The following is a 20043-nucleotide window of genomic DNA, read 5'->3' as shown; positions in this document are numbered from 1 at the left end:
GGCCCTGATCACTACTTGCCAGCACACCACATCTTATCACTACATTGCAAGGCCTCCACTAGTCCTAATCCCTAATAACTAGGATGACTTCTCACTGAATGGACCATAGGCACATTGCTTCCTGGGCTGTAGTCACTCTGTAGGGTGCCAGGTGACCCCTTTGGCTTACTTGACTTTAGGTCAAGTGATTCTCTAGGTTAGAGGGGAAATGTTAAAAAATAATTGCTTTCCCTTCTTCCTTCTTATGGCTAGGGTCATTGTTGCTCAGTCTGCAATAGATGATAATTACCTCGTAATTGAAGTTTAGTTTACTTGTGCTCCCTCAATTGACTCTAAGAACTCATCTTTAAAAAAGGCAAAGGATAACTGCTATTCATTGTGGCCTGATTTAAGCCTCTATAATAAATACATAGATTTTTTGGGCTAAAAAACACAAAGGCTCCCACCCAGGTTATAAAGATGCCACAATTAAACAATTTCGCTAATTCTCCTGTAAATATGTCTTTAGTATCTCCTATTTCTCACCTAAGGTATTAAAACGTTCAAAAGGACAAGAGATGATACGTTCGATAGGTATGATGGAATGGTATTCCTTAGAAGGGGAAGGGAATAAACTTTAGGCTTAGCAAAACATGGAGAAAAAGCATGGTGATCCAATTGCATTATAGAAAGGTTATCCACTATTAAATTGGCTGTGAAATATTTTATCTCATCACTCGGGAAACAATATATTCTGAAATACGACTCTCATTGTGACACAACTGTGATGACAAAGCTATTGTTGGAGTAGACCAATTGAAATACAGATTATACCTCCTTAATCAAGGATTTCTAAAAATTATAGTTCAATTAAGAGATGCGATAATTTCAAAAGATAATAGTTAAATGATTGAATGAATGAATGAAAAATATTTTCTCAAGCGCAAACAGCTGCTTCCAAGGAAGCATTCCAGCGCTCAGGTAATAGAAGGCAGTGACATATCGCTAAACAAAAAAATCTTCAGGTTGGCCATTGCTCAAAGCCAATCCACCAGAGAGTTCCACAGCCTAGAAGCATGGAAAGAAAAAGATCTACCACCAACTTTAGACTTATGTATTCTAGGAACACACAGAACGTTTTGACTTGCTAAGCGAAATGCTCTATGGGATGTATATGTTTTTTACTTTAGTCTTTATATAAGAGGTACCTTTATTGTGTATATCCATGTGTATAATCATTAATGCTTTGAATTGAATCCTTTCCCTAATAGGCAGCCAATGCAAGTGGTTCAGGCCTTCGGCATGGACTAAACACATCTCAACATTTCGCTGATGCCCCTTTTAATTTTCAATAACAAAAGCATAAATTGTCCCCCAAGGAATTCTTCAGGAGTAATTACAACTTAGAAAATGTCACAGCACTGATCATAAATCCACAAATGCTGGGAAATTTGCACAAATACCAAAAGATTATTTAATTGTACTTTTGTGCTTTTTTACTTCTTTATAATTGCAACATGGCAACAAACATACTACTAAGATTGTAAAAAGAATTGGTAGTAGTATATAGAACACCTTTTGCTTAGAGTATGGATAAGTAAAATACCACACACAACATAAATTCCACGTTACAAATCATCAAATTCAGAATCACAAAAATCAATATATAAGCAAAACGATGTTGGGCGTCCACGTTTCGGTCCCCCGTCGATCTATCAGATCCTCAGGACCATCATCAGAACTAAAATGTTGCACATATATGTCTAATATAGAAAAAAGAATATATATCTAGTGTAAAAAAGGAAATATCCTTAATATCCCTACATGTATAAAATATTGTCTGCTCACCCCAAAAGAACAAAAATGGTGGAACACACCCACATTGTCAAAAAAGACTCCATAAGACAGTGTGCATGAAACATGCCACCACATAATAGTGTTCCCAATATTGGTGACTTCCAGTAACACCAATTCATACAATGTTAAAAAACTGACATTTCAAGGCACTTCCAGCTGGAAGTGACTAATGCACAAAGGGTATAAATACCCAAAGTCTAATGCAAAAACATAAACATAAACATACATATAAAGAAAGAAATCAATCAAGTCCTAATGTCTATACCTCATAAGGCTTTCAAACACATGATAGAGGAATCTGAGACTATACTCACAAGTGTTCTGAATTTATCTCACCACCTACAACACCTAAAAATCAATAATATCCACTCAGTAAAGGAATTCTCAAATGACATCGTCACTAAAAGAGTTTAATGGCAATCTAATCTCAAATCCAATCTCAAAATACTCACGAAGTTAAATCGAGTATCCTGTATTATCTGTGAATGAAAAAATTAAGTATGAGCGAAATTTGCGAATTCGCGCTCCGCAAATTCGCGTGAAATCGATCTTGCAATCCGCAAAATCCGCGAATTCGTGCAAATTTGCGTTTTTTTTTTGCGTGTTCGCAAGGGTTTTTGCCAGTTTGCAAGGGTTTTTTTCAAGTTTGGGAACGCAAACTTACTTGTGTGGTCGCAACGGTCGCAACCATGGTGTTTCTAGGTGTCCAGCCTGTTTGTGACCCTGTCACCCTCTGGTTCACCACTGCCACCCTGTGGTTCACCACTGCCACTCTCTGGTTCACCACTGTCACTCTCTGGTTCACCACTACCACCCTCTGGTTCACCACTGCCACCCTCTGGTTCATCATAGCACCCTCTGGTTCACCACTGTCACCCTCTAGTTCACCCCTGTCACTCTCTGGTTCATCACAGCACCCTCTGGTTCACCACTGCCACCCTCTGGTTCACCCCTGCCACCCTCTGGTTCATCACTGCTACCCTGTGGTTCACCAGTGCCACTCTCTGGTTCACCACTGTCACTCTCTGGTTCACCACTGTCACCCTCTAGTTCACCACTACCACCCTCTGGTTCACCACTGCCACCCACTGGTTCATTACATGCACCCTCTGGTTCACCACTGTCACCCTCTGGTTCATCCCTGTCACTCTCTGGTTCATCACAGCACCCTCTGGTTTACCACTGCCACCCTCTGGTTCACCCCTGCCACCCTCTGGTTCATCACTGCCACCCTCTGGTTCAGCACTGCCACCCTCTGGTTCATCACAGCACCCTCTGGTTCACCACTGTAGATTATGGGGGAAAAGCACACCTGCTGAGCCTCAACTGAGATTAATTAATTTGGGGCTGGTTAATGTGTCACTGAATTTGAGCTTCAAGTCTGGCACCTGCTTCCTTAGCTGTAAGTGCTTCCTGTTGCAGTTTAATTTTTTTTACAGGAGCATTGTGCCATACTTGTAACTATTCTCTGACCCTGCTTTGAGGGTCAGAGCAGGGTCAGAGAATAGTTGCAAGTAGGCAACTGAACTCTGGAGGGGCCCTTCAGGAAGCACTACAGGGAATGGTTACAAATTAGCTTGAACTTTTGCACCTGCTAAGTGCTTTCAGTTTAGCAAAATTATTTTTTTGCAATTTCACGAGATTCGCGGGGCGTGAATTTGCGCGAAATCAAACTCGCAATCCGCGAACTCGTGCACATTTGCGGATTGTTTATTTGTTTGCGTGTTCCCGTGGTTTTTTGCGTCTTCGCGGGCTGCTTGCAGCGCAACGACCGCAAAGTTACCCATGCGGTCGTACATGAGCGCGGCCATCTTGTGCGCATTGCGTATTTCCAGGTCCGGGTGCTAGCTGCATGCTCGCGTTGTGCGTGTGGTGCGTTTACTGGTTCGCGGGAGTTTTTGCGTGCTCGCATGGGAAATATTGCGTGAACTTACCCACGCGGTCCTCTATGGGTGCGGCCATCTTGTTTTTCATTCATTGCTATGGTTTTTGGGCATGCTACCTTTAAATCCATCTTCCATCTTTGTAATCCTATGTTTTTCTGAACTTTTTTTTGCTTATTATCTATCTCTACAATTTCCTACATCTATATTTTGTGTTTTTTTAAACTTTTTGTTACTTTATTAGGGAAACATCCTTTACAACGCAACTTTTACCACGCAGTGCCTTTATGACGCAACTTTTACAACGCAAACCATTACAACGCATTGCGCTGGGGGGCGCTCTAGGATAGGGAATACGTTTAATTTACTATCCAACACCTTCCCTAGTGCCCACGGGGACTGGAGTTGGAATAGTAAATTAAACTATTCACTATCCAGCACCCCAAAGCGCTACGCGTTGTAAAGGTTTTCGTTGTAAAAACCGCGTTGTAAAGGCATGCGTGGTAAAAGCATGCGTTGTAATGTCATACATCCCTTCATTACCTACTTTATTTCTTTCGCTCTCTCTCTTATTTTTTTCATACCTATTCTTCTTTCCTTCTTCTTGTGCCCAGGACCATGGCTAAGGGAGCCGACAAGGGCAAGGGGAAGGGCCTAGCACCCCGTACCCGGCCCCCTTTCGGGATTTTGAGGGGGGAGTAAGTCCAGGCCAGGGAGATCTTCTCTACGGTGGAGGTGGCCGCCTTGATGGTTTTTGTTCAAGTCCACCTCCCTAAGACCGTGACAGCAGGTGGGCGGATTGCTTCCGGTTACGGCCTCCGGGAGCGTCGCCATCTGTGGGAGAAGGTGTGCCGGGGCATGTGTAAGGAGTCTGGGGTCCGGTGCACCTACCAGCAAGCGACGCACCGGTGGGCTGACATCCTGAACCGGGAGCATGACATGCTCGTCCTGCTAGGATTGGAGATCCCTGGCCTTGGTAAGTAGCTATTTAATAACTACTTTTTTTTCTTTTGCTCTGTTATATTGCTAATCTATTTTTTTCCTGAAGATTACGAATGCTGCTGATTCGATTACATTACATGTAAATTAATCTTTAAATAGCTTCTGTCATTGCAGGTGCTCGCCTGGTTATTGGTGTTGCTACTATGCTTACTTGTGCAACATTTTACTCATTTGAGAGCATTACTGCGTAATGCTAGAGACAGTAGACTCAAGTCTATTCCTTCTTTGTACTCCTGTTGCTGCCACTTTGAAGAGATAGTGGTGGATTGATACGTAGAGTATATTATTTATTACTTGTTATAGGACATTTGTTAGTGATCTGCAATCATGATGACGGACTGTGTCTGTCACGCGACGTCTTGTGCTGCTGAGTGATGGCAGTCGAAGTGAACCTTTTTGTTGTTGGTGTAGTTAGTGAATTACATAACTTTCCTATTAGACAGTCTGCGAATCCTGCAATACTGTACTACTATCCTCCTAGTAGACCAGATCAGATGCAATTGTTGTTAATTTGTTTCCCCGACATAATTTTAGATTGTGTTCAAGGAAATCAAATATTTCCAAAAAAACAATCATCCATGTTGTGTTTCTTTATTTCATGTTCACCAGCACCTCCCAGGGGCAAGGCGGCGGCGGCGACTGAGACTCCGGTGGAAGAAGGTGGACAGGATCAGTCCCTTGCAGGCTCTTCTGCTGGCCCCAGTAAGTTGTTCTATTGTTATATTAATGCTTATACTTCCCTAACTTTTACAGCTCCTATTCATTACAAACTGTTTCCTAATAATTCTATGTGTTTAGTGGTATGGATGATTGCGACTGAAGTTTACAGTCTAGGTGGGGCATGGGTGGACAATCCCATACCACTAGTCCAGAAGGTGCAGCCCATGGGGTTTCAGAAGAAATTACTCCGCACCCCATTTCACACCAGCTTCTGGGGGAGAAAAATGTAGAAGGGGAAGGAGAGGGCTCCAAAATTCCACAAGAAGGATGTTTAAAGTTGATCTCATGGAACATAGCCGGGTTAAAAAATAAGCTATTAACACCAGAGTGGGCGGCCTTTATGGCAATACATGACATATGCCTTATGCAAGAGACCTGGGCACTGGAAGAGAGCAGTAGCTCGTCTTTCGCTACATTTGACATCCTGGCCATGTCTACAGGCAGAGGCCGTCTGTCGGGTGGGTTGTCAATTTGGGTAGGCACCCACCTGGGTATCCAGGCGACCCAAATGCAAACAAACTCATTGGACATACAGTGTGTCTTATTAGAACCCGCAAGCAAACCCAAAGTAGCAATAATAAATATCTACTCCAGACCATCCAGAAATGGACAAGAGTCGTAAACAATTAAAGCCCTGAACTCTTTTATCCAGAGGCTAGACCCCTCTATGTCAATAATTCTTGGGGGAGACTTTAATTGTCAATTCGAACCACTGGGAAGTCTGGAGCTGGGTGAGCAAGACGAGGTTGACGCACTCTGGCATATTCCTGAGCCTAATATCACCCCGGTTAGGGCATGGACTCCTTTAGCTCTCCAAATAAAATCCTTCTCCCTTGAAACATCCTTGCGGGCATGCAATGGAAGATTGGATCCTGACTCCCCAGCTATAACTACGTTTAACCGAGTAGGGCGAACATCCATCATTGACTACCTCATGGTAGACGCCAAAAATTGGGATAAGCTAAAGGAATTTAGGGTCGTACAAAGACAAGATAGCGACCACAATGCCCTGGTTTTAACTCTCAAGCCGGGGTCCTTTGGTTTAACTAATCCTATACCCGAACCCGCGGCGATGATGCCTCCCCTCATGTTGGCTAATAATAGAAGAAGGGTTAAATGGCCCCACCTAGTAAATTCACCATCCAGGCTAGTAAAAATGTACCAACTTGCAATCCCATTTATCACCAAGATGGGTGATCTATCCTGTCGGCATCAGGTAGTGGAGACACATAGGCAGCTAGTCACGGTATTGGGGGATGTGTTCTACCCTGTAAATGGAACTAAAAGGCGAGCCCCGAAAACTCACCCTGGTTTGATGATGCTTGCAAAAAATTTAAAAAGGAGCTCTTTGCAGCAATCAAATCTAATGACAGAGTGAACATTAGGGCTACCAGACTGTTATATAAAAAGGAGCTCTCTAGGGGCAAGAGGGAGTGGGAAGAAGCCAGGTGGGAAGATCTAAGAGGGGCCTTACTAGCAAAAGACACCAAATTATTCTGGGCATTAGTTAACTTTGGTGTAAAAGAGGGAGGGGAGTCTCTTCAACCAAACATTGCTCCGTCAGTCTGGGAGGCGCACTTTGCTGCGCTTTACACCAGCCCTGAGACTGATACTAGTGAACACCTAAATGGGGCAGAGATAGTGGTGACAGATGATGCCCTCCGGATGTCCCGAGCCCCAGACCCCCCGCACGAATATCGACTGCGAGGGGCCTCGGACTTGGGCTATCCGTTAGGTCAGCGGGACGCCAAGGCAAGGGAGGGCCCTGGAGACACTGAGAGCATCTCAGTTAAAGAGGTGGAATCAGCGATCATCAGGCAACTACCTAACAAAGCCCCAGGCCTAGACAGACTACCAGGAGATCTTTTCCGCTCCCAGCCAAAAATCTGGGCGCCGTACTTGGCTGTTCTATTCAATGCTGTCCTTTGGGGTGCCAAGTTACCTGACACCTGGGCAGGAGCCGAGATTGTGCCAATCTTCAAGAAGGGCTGCCCCTTAGTCCCATCAAATTACCGGCCGATTAGTCTCCTGGATACTTCACAGAAGCTAATGGGCCGAGTCCTTCTGGACAGATTGCTGGGGTGGATGGAGGAGAAAAAAATATTGACTACCCTACAGGCCGGCTTCAGGGCTGGAATCTCGACCCTGGACCAAATTTTTAGGTTGCAGTTCCTTTTTTGGAAGACAGCAAGAGTGGAGGGTGGCAGCCTCTACCTTGTGTTCGTAGACCTGCGGGCTGCCTTCGACCTTGTCCCCAGGGAAAGCCTATGGAGGGTACTGAAAGAACTAGACCTCCCGCCCTATCTGCTAGATGTCCTGATGCGCTTCCATGCAGGGAACTATGCCAAGCTGAGATGCGGGAAGAACGGGGAATTATCAGCCCGCTTCCCCGTGACCAGAGGCGTACGCCAGGGCTCCGCCCTGGCTCCGACGCTCTTTAGTCTTTATATAAATGGCCTGGTGGGTGAACTGGAAACGGTCAGGGACAGTGATGCTCCTTGGTTGGCCACTGGCCACCTGCTCTGATGTTCGCAGACGACACCCTGCTGTTGTCTCGAACATCATCAGGTATCCAGAGGGTCCTGGATGGTTTTGTATCCTTTTGCGCTCTGAGGGGATTGGAGATAAACTTAGCAGAGACGAAGTTTATGATCTTTCATCCCCCAAAGTGAACTCGCCCTAACCCGGTATTAAATGGTGTCCCGCTCGAAAGGGTGAGAACCTTTGTATACTTGGGGGTTACCCTGACTGAAGATTTCGGTTGGGGCCCACAGGTATCCAAATCTGCTTTGAGGTTGGCGCAGATCGGAGGGGGCATTGGCAAGTTCCATAGAACAACACTGTTTAAGCCAGTTGCCCCAGCCCTTGAGATCTATGGGGCGCAAGCTAGACCAGCTGTGATGTATGGTGCAGAACTCTGGGGCCATAAGAGTACACCAAGCCTCCTCAAGGTAGAACAGGCCTTTATGCGGAACCTGATAGGCCTCCCCCAGAGCACCCCGCTCACACCCTTGAGACTAGATCTAGGTCTAGAGTCCATCTCAGAACTGCTAGCCACCCGAACTCTCCTGTATTGGAGAAGGCTCTGGACAGTGCCTGAGCTCGAGGATTATAGAGTTGAATTCGCTGTAGTCTGGGGGCACCTAAAGACCAAGAATATCCCCTGGCTAGCCCATATCAATTATGGGAGACCCCGAAGGTGAGCTGCCCGAGAGTGAAGAGAATGGAGCTCTTGGCCTCCCTGAGACATTACAACCTAAGCCTTCTGCATAGCTCGACAACGCTGGGCAGTCTGTCTGCAGAATATTTGCAGGTAAAACTCGTGTCTAAGAGGGAGGAGTTTTTGGACTTAATTCAGCCCCCCCTTGCAAGAAAACTTTATACACAATTAAGGCATGGTTGTCTACCTATTGGGGCATTTACTTGCAAATGGAATGGACAAGAAGAGGGAATTTGCCCAGTTTGTAATAACACTAAAGAGGATATTGTTCACGTCTTATTCCTCTGCCCAGCCTATAGTACAATAAGGAGATGCTGGTTGGCACCGCTATGTAGAAGCCTTGGTTTAAGACAATGTGCACAAGCTGTCAGAATTTTAAGATATGACACCTCCCCCTCTATTGTGTTTACGGTATCCCGTTTTTTATGTGGTATGTGGCGCAGAAGGCTCACTTTAATGAATTGCGACAATCTGTGATTAACTGGGATGTTTTGATACCATTACTTTGATAACTTACTGTTTAATAACTTTTTAACCATGTATTTTCAATTATTTAAGTAATTTATTCCGTGTATGTACATATTTTATCTGTGCTTTTATGGTCCATGACCGCAATAAAGTTATCAAATGGAAATAATTCTGTTTTACAAAATAGTCTTTGATCTTCTTCTAATGTAGACTACTTTCTACATTCTTATCCTGCCTCTACCATCACTCTCTGTGCTACTACTATTTACGATTATGAGTCGGTCTGTGTAGGTAGCTAAGCTTGCCCAGTCGGCAAACGGTGTGAAACAAAACTCTGATCCAGCAATAGCTCTAGGCACTGAGTACAGTCCTCTGGGTTGCCCTTGCTGTCTATTCCAGTCTTCTTAATGTAAGTGCTTTGACAATTTCCAACAACAAAATGACATTGTTTACACCAAGTAAAAGGTAGCAGTTGCCTTTTTGCTTTGAGAGGAGCACATCCCATACCGCTAGTGTTTCAGGGACTATTCTGCACACAAAGAAGTATGGACAAGAGAAATAGGACATTGTTGATAGGTGCAGTTCGACTTTCGACATAGCTCAGACCGAACAGAAGTTGAACCCCCAATCTCCTGACCGACTATCTAGTGTGTCTGACCAATGATTTTACGACCCAGAAGAACAGAAGAAGACTACCGCCGAGTCCCGGCCTATTTGAGTCACTGAAACATGACTGCCAAGTGCAGTAGTTCAAACCCTTCCGCTCACTCACTCGTGAATAAAAACCACACAGTGTTTGTTAGTTTAAAAGTTGTATTTTCAATTAAGAAATTAAAACATTATTTCTTTATTTTTATTAGCGTAGTATTCGGAGCGAGCAATGGTGATAGATGAAGATGACATTAAAGTTTAAACGACATTTCCATGAATGAAATTAGTATGACTCAAACTTCATAATAGTTAACAGACACATGAAATTATTAGAATAACTGTGCGGGAGCCCCCACCTTCTTTAAAGTACTTAAAGTACTGCTGGTGATGACTTACTAGAAGTTGGTGAATCGTCTGGCAGAAGGGCAATGGAATCTTCTTTCTGTAATGAGAAAAATGGTGCACGTTAAGCAAGCATTCATCAGTTGTCATAAGAAGAAGTGTAGCACTTAATGGAATAAGCACATAAAAGGTTAACACTTCCTCCCCAAAACCGTTACTTTTTTTCAATCCCAGTAATAAAAAATGTGTTATGTAACATTTTCTTCCATTACGAGACAAAATAGGTGGTTGTGTATGGCATCTAAAAATATGATATGTATTTCCTAGACGTCACAACATCTGATGCGGCACCGATGACCACCAGTGCCGGGGCCAGCAGTGCGGAGGGGTCCACTCTGGATGCGGTGGCGCCAGCAGGAGGAGCTGGTGGGGAAGACTCAGCGGCAGCTGGTAAGTTGTTATACTCCTTACTCATTGAAATGTTTTTGAGTAGGCTCACCAAGGAGTGTATGATGTACTGTACAGTAGTACACAGTACACTAGTATAAGTAGACTGTACTGTTAAGCACAGTTACTAATTTAGAACTACTTTTTGGGCTATCACGGAGAAGACAGTCAATCTTGACTTGTAATAGCATTAGCGGCAGTACTTCTCGGGTAACCAATTGCCCCCTCTATTTCACTTCAACTCAGCTGGCAAATTTTTATTAGGAAGCCAAGTCATGTCAGATGTAGTTTAGGGATGTGAAGAACGAAAAGTTAAAGAAGGGTGAAACGAAGGACGAGCGAGTCTTAATATTTATGACTGTAAAGAATGGTTTTGTTGAATTCAATTCAAGATAAGAAGACGGCGGTTTCCAAAATATAATGAAACGAGTGTTAGTTGGTTGTTGACAAAAAGACATTTTGGTACATTTGAGACATTAAGAAGAATCCTAGACGTACTTTGGAAGCCTGGATCTTATCTTCTTTATCCTCATCGATAGCAGAGGTGTATGATGTAGTAGAGCAGACGCTGAGTGGATGAAGTATGGCCAGTGGCAGTGCCACCCCTATAGAAAAGTAATACATTCCTATCCCCACCTGCATGTACTGCTTAAAGTACTGCGAGTCTGCATCATCATGGCCTGTGTCTGTATTTCTTGGGTGAAAGCTGAGTGAGCTGCCATTATGGCGGCTACCACAAGTTCACGTACCAGTAATTTATTTTGCAAAACAAGAGGAAAAAAGTAAAAAAGGCCTTTTTTTAGTACTCTCTGACTATGTATGTAGTAATGAGTCCACCCATAGTGCTGCTAGTGGAATTCCTGAAACTCCCAGTAATGTCACAGGCTTACAAAGACGGCGGAAAGATACATGCCAAAATGTTATACTGTGTTTGCTACTTGCTAGTGTAACTGAGTGTCAACTTTCCGTGGAATTTTTTTGACTTTATGTGAAAGACTATTGGCTACAGTATTTTTCTTTGTTTCTTCATAGATGCTACTCCAAAAAAGCTCACCCGCAAGGAGATGGCTGTCCAGGCCAGGGCCCGTAAGCTGGAGGCTATTTGTGCCGAGTATCGGTGGTTGTGGGCTCGGGAGCATGAGGAGACATCAACCACTACATCCTCCTCCACTGCCCCCAGGTCTACCAGCCAGAAGCCTCCAGCCAAACGGAGCCGTGGCCCTACAGCCTCCCGCCGCCGCCGCACAGCAGCAACAAAATCAGCCCCCCCCCCCCAGATCCTGGATGGTTTGTGTGCTCCGGCTACGTACAAGAGTGGACTACCTGGAGCGGTTGGGCGAAAAACATCAGCGCCAGCTCTGGGACCTCCGCAAAGAGCTGCGGGACGTGCAGCACCAGCAGTCCGAACCAAGCCACCGGAGGAAGTGACTGTTCCTTGACCCTTTTTTAAAGACTGTTGGGGGGGTGGGAATTGGGTGTTTGGGAAAGGGGACTTTTGGACATTGGTTGGGTTAGGGAGGAGGGGTGAGTTGGGGTAATTTTTTTGTTTTTTTGTGCTGACAACAACATAAATATATATTTCTTAATAATTATTTTTCTTACTAAAACACAGGATACACATTCATATATTATTTTGTGTGGGGGTTGGCGGTGGTTACTGGACATTTGTTTTCTTCAAACTTACCAGCATGAATGAAACATCTAGTTCTGAAATGTACCAAAATGCAAGTAACCGAGTTAGTCAATTCATTAGCCCTACTACTGTACTTTACTAGGAGTACTGTCAGTCTCTGCTCTCCTCCCAACTTAGTCCTAGCTCGTTATTCTACTACCTCTCCAATATGCTTATCTTACCTGTGATTTGTGTTTGAGAATCGGGGTAGCCCCAGGGCTGCCTGCATTGCAAATGGTGATTAAGTTTGGTTGTTAACTTGAATCCTCGACGGATGCAATATCATTGTTGTGCTGGTAGCAGTAGTGGTACACCCTGGCAGTATCACTATATGAAAAAAAAGGAAATGAAACATTGAGTGGCCTGAGCGTAGCATTAAAAACAGTACAATAGATAGTACGGTAGAGAGCAGTGCCCTACATTGTAGCCTAAGCAGTGCTAAATTAATGTAAATATAAGTAGTAGTTGCGTGGAGTTTGACTGCTATAAGAAATTAAGGCAAAGTACACGTCATCAACGTAACGTAAGCATTAAGCATTTGATTGTTCACGTCGTGTAGGAGGAGGATGTTCTTATCAATCCACGATGGCGCACATGAACTTCTGATTGTAATGATTTTGGTTGCTTTGACCTTATCCTCCCCAGCAAGTGTGGGGAATTTATTGTTGTTGTCAGTGAGAACTCAATGAAAAACCACACAGCCCGGGGAAGAGGGTTAGGGTTTGAAAATTGGATGGGAATGGGGGTTTTTGGGAAAGTTTGGTAGAGAGGAAAAAAAACACAGCATGAACAGTCAAACAACAAATGAAGAGAAACAAATCTTTGGATTTGCAGATATTGATAAGTCTTTTAAGGGACATAAAGGAAGTGCACTACTGCATGGCAGAAGTTGTTTACTAAATGGATGGTTAGGTTACTGAAAAGTAGTACTACTACTTACTGCAACTTACTAGTAACTACGAAGAAACAAGTTGACAGTACAGTGCTGCAGTCATTACGCAATTTCACTTGCCTCTCTGCCCTCAGAGAGAATAAACACTTAGAACATTAAATTACTGTTAAACATAGCAAAGACGTATCAAATAGCTGGAGGGATGAATTTGAAGCAGAGATCAAACAAACGCACTGAGTCACACTCGTAGAAGTAAGTTCAAGTTCACAAGAATATCATTTGAAAGATAAGGAGAATTTTGGATACTGTAACTGTTTTTTGTAGTTGTCCCGTTGAATTTGTGAAGTTGATGCATCCAGCCATTTGTCTTATTCGCGGTACTCCTTCATTCCATCGGATGCTCCGTCGATCAATCTTGGTGACCAGACACACTGTCCACTGCCTGCCTGATGCGGAATTGCGGATCGCTAATTGTAAGCCTAAGTAGTACATCAATGGCGCATGGTAAAAGTCTGCCTGTAATTGTTGATGGAAAAACACAACAGTAAGTGATAAATACACCTCAGAGAAAAACAAAAATAAGGTACGCTGTGTAGTGCAAAAATTACACTTTCAGAGATGACAATCCCCAACATTTAGAACACCCCACATTACCCTTCCAAAAACTTGCAGAATACTGCTGCTACCTCGCAGAGGCCTAATTTTAAATCGTGCCAAAACACACTCAGAAAGTATGCCCAAAACCCCCCTTTCCCACCATGGATTTTCTTCAAACCACTTGCATTGAAAATTAGACATTCCCACAAGTGTTCCAAGATCCCACCCAGTCGTAAAAATCTAGAACACCCCCAAACACATGCAATACAATACTGCTAACCCTAACGAGCCCTAAGTTAAAAATAGTGATAAACTCTTTCTGCAACTAGGCCAAATCCCCCCTTCCCCACCATGGATTTTCTTCAAACCACTTGCAACCAAAATTACACATTCCCACGAGTGCTCTTAGACCCAAGAACCCAGTTGCAAAAATCTAAAACACCCCAAACACATGCAATACTGCTAACCCTAACGAGCCCTAAGTTAAAAATAGTGCCAAAACGCTTTTCACCTCCGATTTTCTCCAAACCACTTTTATCCGGTATTAGACCTTCCCAGCAATGCTCCCAGACCCGTCAACCCAGGCGAAAACAAGTTTAACACCCCCAAACAGCCAAAAAGCAAAACCGCAAAAAGTGACTCTTAGAAAAATGTAGGCCTCATTTCGAAATCACTCCATGCGCGCTCTGCAGCTAGGCCCTAACTCCCCTTTGCCACCATGGATTTTCTCCAAACCACTTGCAATCAAAACTATCCATACCCAGCGTTGCTACAAGACCCCCCAACCCCCCCAAACACCAGAAACCCCCCAAGCAGGCCCCTGAAAACACGAAAGTGAGCGAAAACTCTGGAAAGTGAAAAACTTTTCCACCATGGATTTTCTCAAAAACACTTTTATCCTGTATTAGACCTTCCCAGCAATGCCCCCAGACCCGTCAACCCAGGCAAAAACAAGTTTAACACCCCCAAACAGGCAAAAAGCAAAAATGCAATAATGGGTACTTAGACAAATTTAGGCCCAGTTCCCAGATCACTCCGTGCGCGCTCTGCAGCTAGGCCCTAACTCCCCTTTGCCACCATGGATTTTCTCCAAACCACTTGCAATCAAAACTATCCATACCCAGCATTGCTCCAAGACCCCCCCACCCCAAACACCAGGAACCCCCCCAAGAAGGCCCCCGAAAACACGAAAGTAAGCGAAAACTCTGGAAAGTGAAAAACTTTACCACCATGGATTTTCTCAAAAACACTTTTATCCTGTATTAGACCTTCCCAGCAATGCCCCCAGACCCCTGCAGCCACCCGCAAAAAAGCAGAACACCCCCAAACAGGCAAAAAGCAAAAATGGGCCTACCTTTAATTCAGTCCAAATACGCTCTGCAGCTAGAACCTAACTGTCAAGTCAAGTCAAGTCAAAGAATTTATATAGCGCACTACATACCCAGAGGGTCTCAAGGCGCTTAGGAAGGGGAGGAGGATTACTTGTCAAATATCCATGTTTTAAGTTGCTTTCTGAATGCTAGGTGGTTCTGGGTAAGGCGAAGGTAAGTGGGGAGTGAGTTCCATGTTCTAGCAGCCAGGTATGAGAAGGATCTGCCTCCCATGGTGGTCTTGTTGATGCGAGGTACAGTGGCGAGGGCTTGGCTGGAAGAACGTAGTTGGCGGGAGGGGGTGTAGAAGGACAGTCGTGAGTTGAGACATACTGGTCCGATGTCGTAGAGTGATTTGTGTGCGTGGGTTAGCAGTCGGAAAGTGATTCTCTTATTGACGGGTAGCCAGTGGAGGTCTTTCAGGTGACCAGAGATGTGTTCGTTGCGTGGGATGTCTAATATGATCCTGGCTGAGGCGTTTTGGATTCGTTGGAGTTTCTTCTGGAGTTTAGCGGTGGTACCTGCGTAGAGGGTGTTTCCGTAGTCCAGTCGGCTCGTGACCAGAGCATGGGTGACAGTTTTCCTGGTTTCGGTGGGGATCCAGCGAAATGTTTTTTTGAGCATGCGAAGAATGTTGAAGCAGGATGAGGATACGGCGCTGACTTGTCTATTCATTGAGAGTGAAGAATCCAGGATGACGCCTAGGTTCCGTGCGTGGTCTGTCGGGATGGGTGCTTTTCCAAGGGCTTCCGGCCACCAAGAGCCATCCCATGCAGAGGGGGATGTACCTAAGATGAGGACTTCTGTTTTATCTGAGTTCGGTTTCAGACGGCTGTGTTTCATCCATTCGGCAACTTCTTTCATTCCTTCGTGTAGGTTAGTTTTGGCGGTGCTGGGGTCATTGGTGAGAGAAAGGATTAGTTGAGTGTCATCCGCGTAAGAGATGATGTTGAGGTTGTGTTGGCGGGCGATGGCCGCGAGGGGGCTCATGTATACGTTGAAGAGGGTGGGGCTGAGTGAGGATCCTTGTGGTACGCCACAGATGACTTCAGTGGTCTCGGACTTGAATGGTGGAAGGCGGACTCTCTGGGTTCTTCCGGTGAGGAACGAGGTGATCCATTCAAGTGCTTTTCCTTGTATTCCGATGTTACTGAGGCGTTGTAAAAGGGTGCTGTGGCAGACTGTGTCGAATGCTGCAGAGAGGTCGAGGAGGATGAGGGCGACTGTGTCTCCATTGTCCAGTAGAGTTCGAATGTCGTCTGTTGCTGCGATGAGGGCGGTCTCAGTGCTGTGTTTTGCTCGGAAGCCAGATTGTGAGGAGTCGAGGGATTTGTTGGCTTCGAGGAAAGCGGCGAGTTGGTTGTTGACAGCTTTCTCGATTACTTTGGCCGGGAATGGAAGGAGCGAAATGGGGCGGTAATTTTTGAGTTCGGTGGGGTCCGCTGTGGGTTTTTTCAGAAGGGCGGTGAGTTCAGCGTGTTTCCAGTTTTCCGGGAAGGTGGCGGAGTTGAAGGAGCAATTGATGACGTCTCGGAGGTGCGGTGCTATGACGGAGTCTGCTTTGTTGAAGATGTGGTGAGGACATGGGTCTGTGGGGGATCCTGAGTGGATGGAGTTCATCAGGCGGATGGTGTCCTCAGTGGAGATTGGGTTCCAGTCGTTAAGGGTGTTCACGGGGGAAGAGTGTTCAGCATAAGGTTGGGTGGGTTGGTCTCCGGGTTGGTTGTCGAAACTGTTGTGGATGTCTGCAATCTTGTTGTGGAAGAATGAGGCTAGGGAGTCGCAGAGGGCTTGAGAGGGGGTGATGTCGTTGGAGTTGGCCGAGGGATTGGAAAATTCCTTGACGATGTTGAAAAGTTCCTTGCTGTAGTGGGCTTTGTTGTCAAGTCGATCCTTGAATGCTGTTTTCTTGGCCTTTCGGATTAGTTGGTGGTGAGTGCGGGTGGCGTTTTTGAAGGCGTCCTTGGTGCTAGTGGTTGGGTCTTTTTTCCAGGCCTTTTCAAGGGAGCGGCAGAGTTTCTTGGACTTCTTAAGATCATCGTTGAACCATGAGGCCTTCTTGTTGCCAGGTTTGCTTTGACGTTTTTTCAGTGGTGCTAAGGTGTCGGCGGTGTTGGATAACCATAGGGTGAAGTTGGTGGCGGCTTGGTCTGGGTTAGAAGAGTGGGCTGGGGTGTTTAGAAGGAGTGATGAGGAGATCTGGTCGGTGGTGATTTTGTTCCAGTTTCTTTGCAGAGTTGGTTGGAGGTGGTTGGTGGGTTTTGGCTTGTTGTAGGTGAAGTGAACGCAGCTGTGGTCAGTCCAGAGGAGATCCGTAGTGTGGCTGAAGGAGACATGATTGCTGGAGGTGAAGATGGGGTCGAGAGTGTGACCTGCGATGTGGGTGGGGGAAGTGACCAGTTGTTTAAGTCCGAGGTTGGCGAGGTTGTCCAAGAGGGTGGTGGTGTTGCGGTCGTTGATCTTTTCAAGGTGAAAGTTGAGGTCTCCCAGAAGGATGTAGTCTTTGGAGGGGAGCGCGTGAGGAGTGATGAAGTCCGTGATGTCTTCACTAAATTTTGCGCGGGGTCCTGGTGGTCTGTAGAGGAGGGTGCCTCTGAGTGTGGTCTTGGGGTCGATGTGGATCTGGAAGTGAAGGTGTTCGGAGTTGGCGAGGTTGGCGTCAGAGCTGGTTGAGATGCGGATTGATTTCTTATGGATGATAGCGATTCCTCCTCCTGTGTGGCCGGTACGGTCCTTGCGAGTGATCTTATAGTCTTCAGGGATGGCGATGGTGATGTCTGGGGCGGAGGAAGCGTTCATCCATGTTTCTGTTAGGAAGGCGACGTCCGGAGAGATGGTGTCTAGTAGATTCCATAGGTCAATGGCGTGTCTGTGGACCGAGCGGGTGTTGAGTAGGATGCATTGTAGGTGGGTGGGGTCGGGAATCTGTGGTGTGGTCGTAGTGGAGATGTTGTCGGTGCCGCTGAATTTGCAGGAGTAGCAGGAGAAAGGTCCATGGTTGTGTCCAGGAGCGGCTTGGACGCAGTTGGGGGCGCGACCGGGGTTAAGGGCTAGGAGGGTGGCGGCATCGTAGGTAATGCGGGAGGGCTGGGCAGCGCGAGGAGCAGGGGGACTGGCGCTGGGCGCGGTCCAGGCGCGGACGGGCGTAGACGGGCTTACCTTTGGCGCACCTTCGGCGAGGCCATAGCGCGTGGACGCTGCGCGTGGGACCATCAGACATAATTGGAGAGTGGAGGGGGCGGAGCGTGGGAGGGGCAGCTGGGAGGCGGTATCGGGGAGGGTAGGCGGGCCAGGGGAGTATACACCAATGGCAATGGGGAATGGGAATGCAACGTGAAACGGGGCAGAGAGGCCACAGAAGTTCGAGGGATAGTAAACAAAGAGCGCTAATGCTGTTTAAAGCCTGCAATACTAGGCAGCACCTTCAATTCAGCTACTCTTATTCGGAGTTAAATTGCAGGATTACACAGATGCGCAAATCCGAGGGCGAGAGTCGGCGCTAGATACAGTTGAAAGCGCTAGCAATACGAGGCAAAACAATACCACACTGCGGTGTCAATCAGCGCTGGAAGGAGGGTCACGCTCGGGCTCAGAAAGCAGGAAGCGTGTGGGAGCGTCCGCAATGGACAGGGTCCAGTCGGTCACAGCGATGCGAGGGGGGAGGTCAGCTAATTGTTCGTGGGTGGGAGGGGCAGCTGGGAGGCGGTATCGGGGAGGGTAGGCGGGCCAGGGGAGTATACACCAATGGCAATGGGGAATGGGAATGCAACGTGAAACGGGGCAGAGAGGCCACAGAAGTTCGAGGGATAGTAAACAAAGAGCGCTAATGCTGTTTAAAGCCAGCAATACTAGGCAGCACCTTCAATTCAGCTACTCTTATTCGGAGTTAAATTGCAGGATTACACAGATGCGCAAATCCGAGGGCGAGAGTCGGCGCTAGATACAGTTGAAAGCGCTAGCAATACGAGGCAAAACAATGCTAGGTACAGTTGAAAGCGCTAGCAATACGAGGCAAAACAATACCACACTGCCGTGTCAATCAGCGCTGGAAGGAGGGTCACGCTCGGGCTCAGAAAGCAGGAAGCGTGTGGGAGCGTCCGCAATGGACTTTTCCACCATGGATTTTCTGAAAAACAAATGCAATCAAAATTAGACTCTTCCAGCAGTGCTCCCAGACCCCAAAACCCACCCCCTATAACCTGGAAGCCCCCCAAACAGCACCCCAAAAACAGGCAAGTGAGCAAAAACGGAAAAACTTTTTCACCATGGATTTGGTCCAAAACACTTGATTCCGATATTAGACCTTCCGAGCTATGCCCCCAGAACCCTGCAGCCACCCGCAAAAAAGCAGAACACCCCTAAACAGGCAAAAAGCAAAAATGCAAAAACTCATACTTAGAACATTTTCAGCCAACCAGTCAACATCGGTCCAAACGCACTCTGCAACTAGGCCCTAACTCCTCTTTCCCACCATGGATTTTCTTCAAATCACTTGCAATCAAAATTATGCTATTCCAGCAGTGCTCCCAGACCCCCAGACCCTCCCCCACAAATCTAGAACACCCCCAAACAGCCCCCCAAAAACATGCAATACTGGTATATTCAAAACATGGCAAATTGCGCTGTTCACAAAACATTGCTGTTTTCAGCACTTCCACTACTTTGATCCTCTTGAAACTTACCTGGACAGTCACTTGTTCCAGCGATTCACAAGAATATCAGCAAGGCAGAACAAAATCGAACCACTGCGCTCTTTGAAGAAGAAGAAGAAGCAGAAGAAGAACTAGTCTACGACTAGTTTTCACTTAGTTTTCACCCAAACACACGCGCCCGCAAAACACCCAAAAAGGCCAAAATTCTGCCTATTCGGGACCAAAGAACACCAAACCCCCCTAAAACTTTGCCTACATCATTATCAGCAAGCCTGCATCGGGCCCCGAGTC

The 20043-nt window shown here is 46.1% G+C and overlaps 1 long non-coding RNA gene across 1 annotated transcript; it reads right to left on the bottom strand.

The window, feature by feature from the left end:
* Positions 1-12027: 12027 nt before the first annotated feature.
* Positions 12028-19441, bottom strand: LOC147725403 (uncharacterized). The gene is made up of 3 exons (XR_015309824.1): positions 19209-19441; positions 15033-15124; positions 12028-12878 (listed from the first exon to the last, which is right to left on the bottom strand). It is a non-coding gene; the product is annotated as an uncharacterized LOC147725403 (long non-coding RNA).
* Positions 19442-20043: the final 602 nt, after the last annotated feature.

The sequence above is a fragment of the Lissotriton vulgaris genome, chromosome 3_2, assembly GCF_964263255.1.
Source record: "Lissotriton vulgaris chromosome 3_2, aLisVul1.2, whole genome shotgun sequence".
NCBI classification, from domain to species: domain Eukaryota; kingdom Metazoa; phylum Chordata; class Amphibia; order Caudata; family Salamandridae; genus Lissotriton; species Lissotriton vulgaris.
The sequence above is the reverse complement of the archived record's forward strand: the minus strand, read 5'-3'. Positions and strand labels throughout refer to the sequence as shown.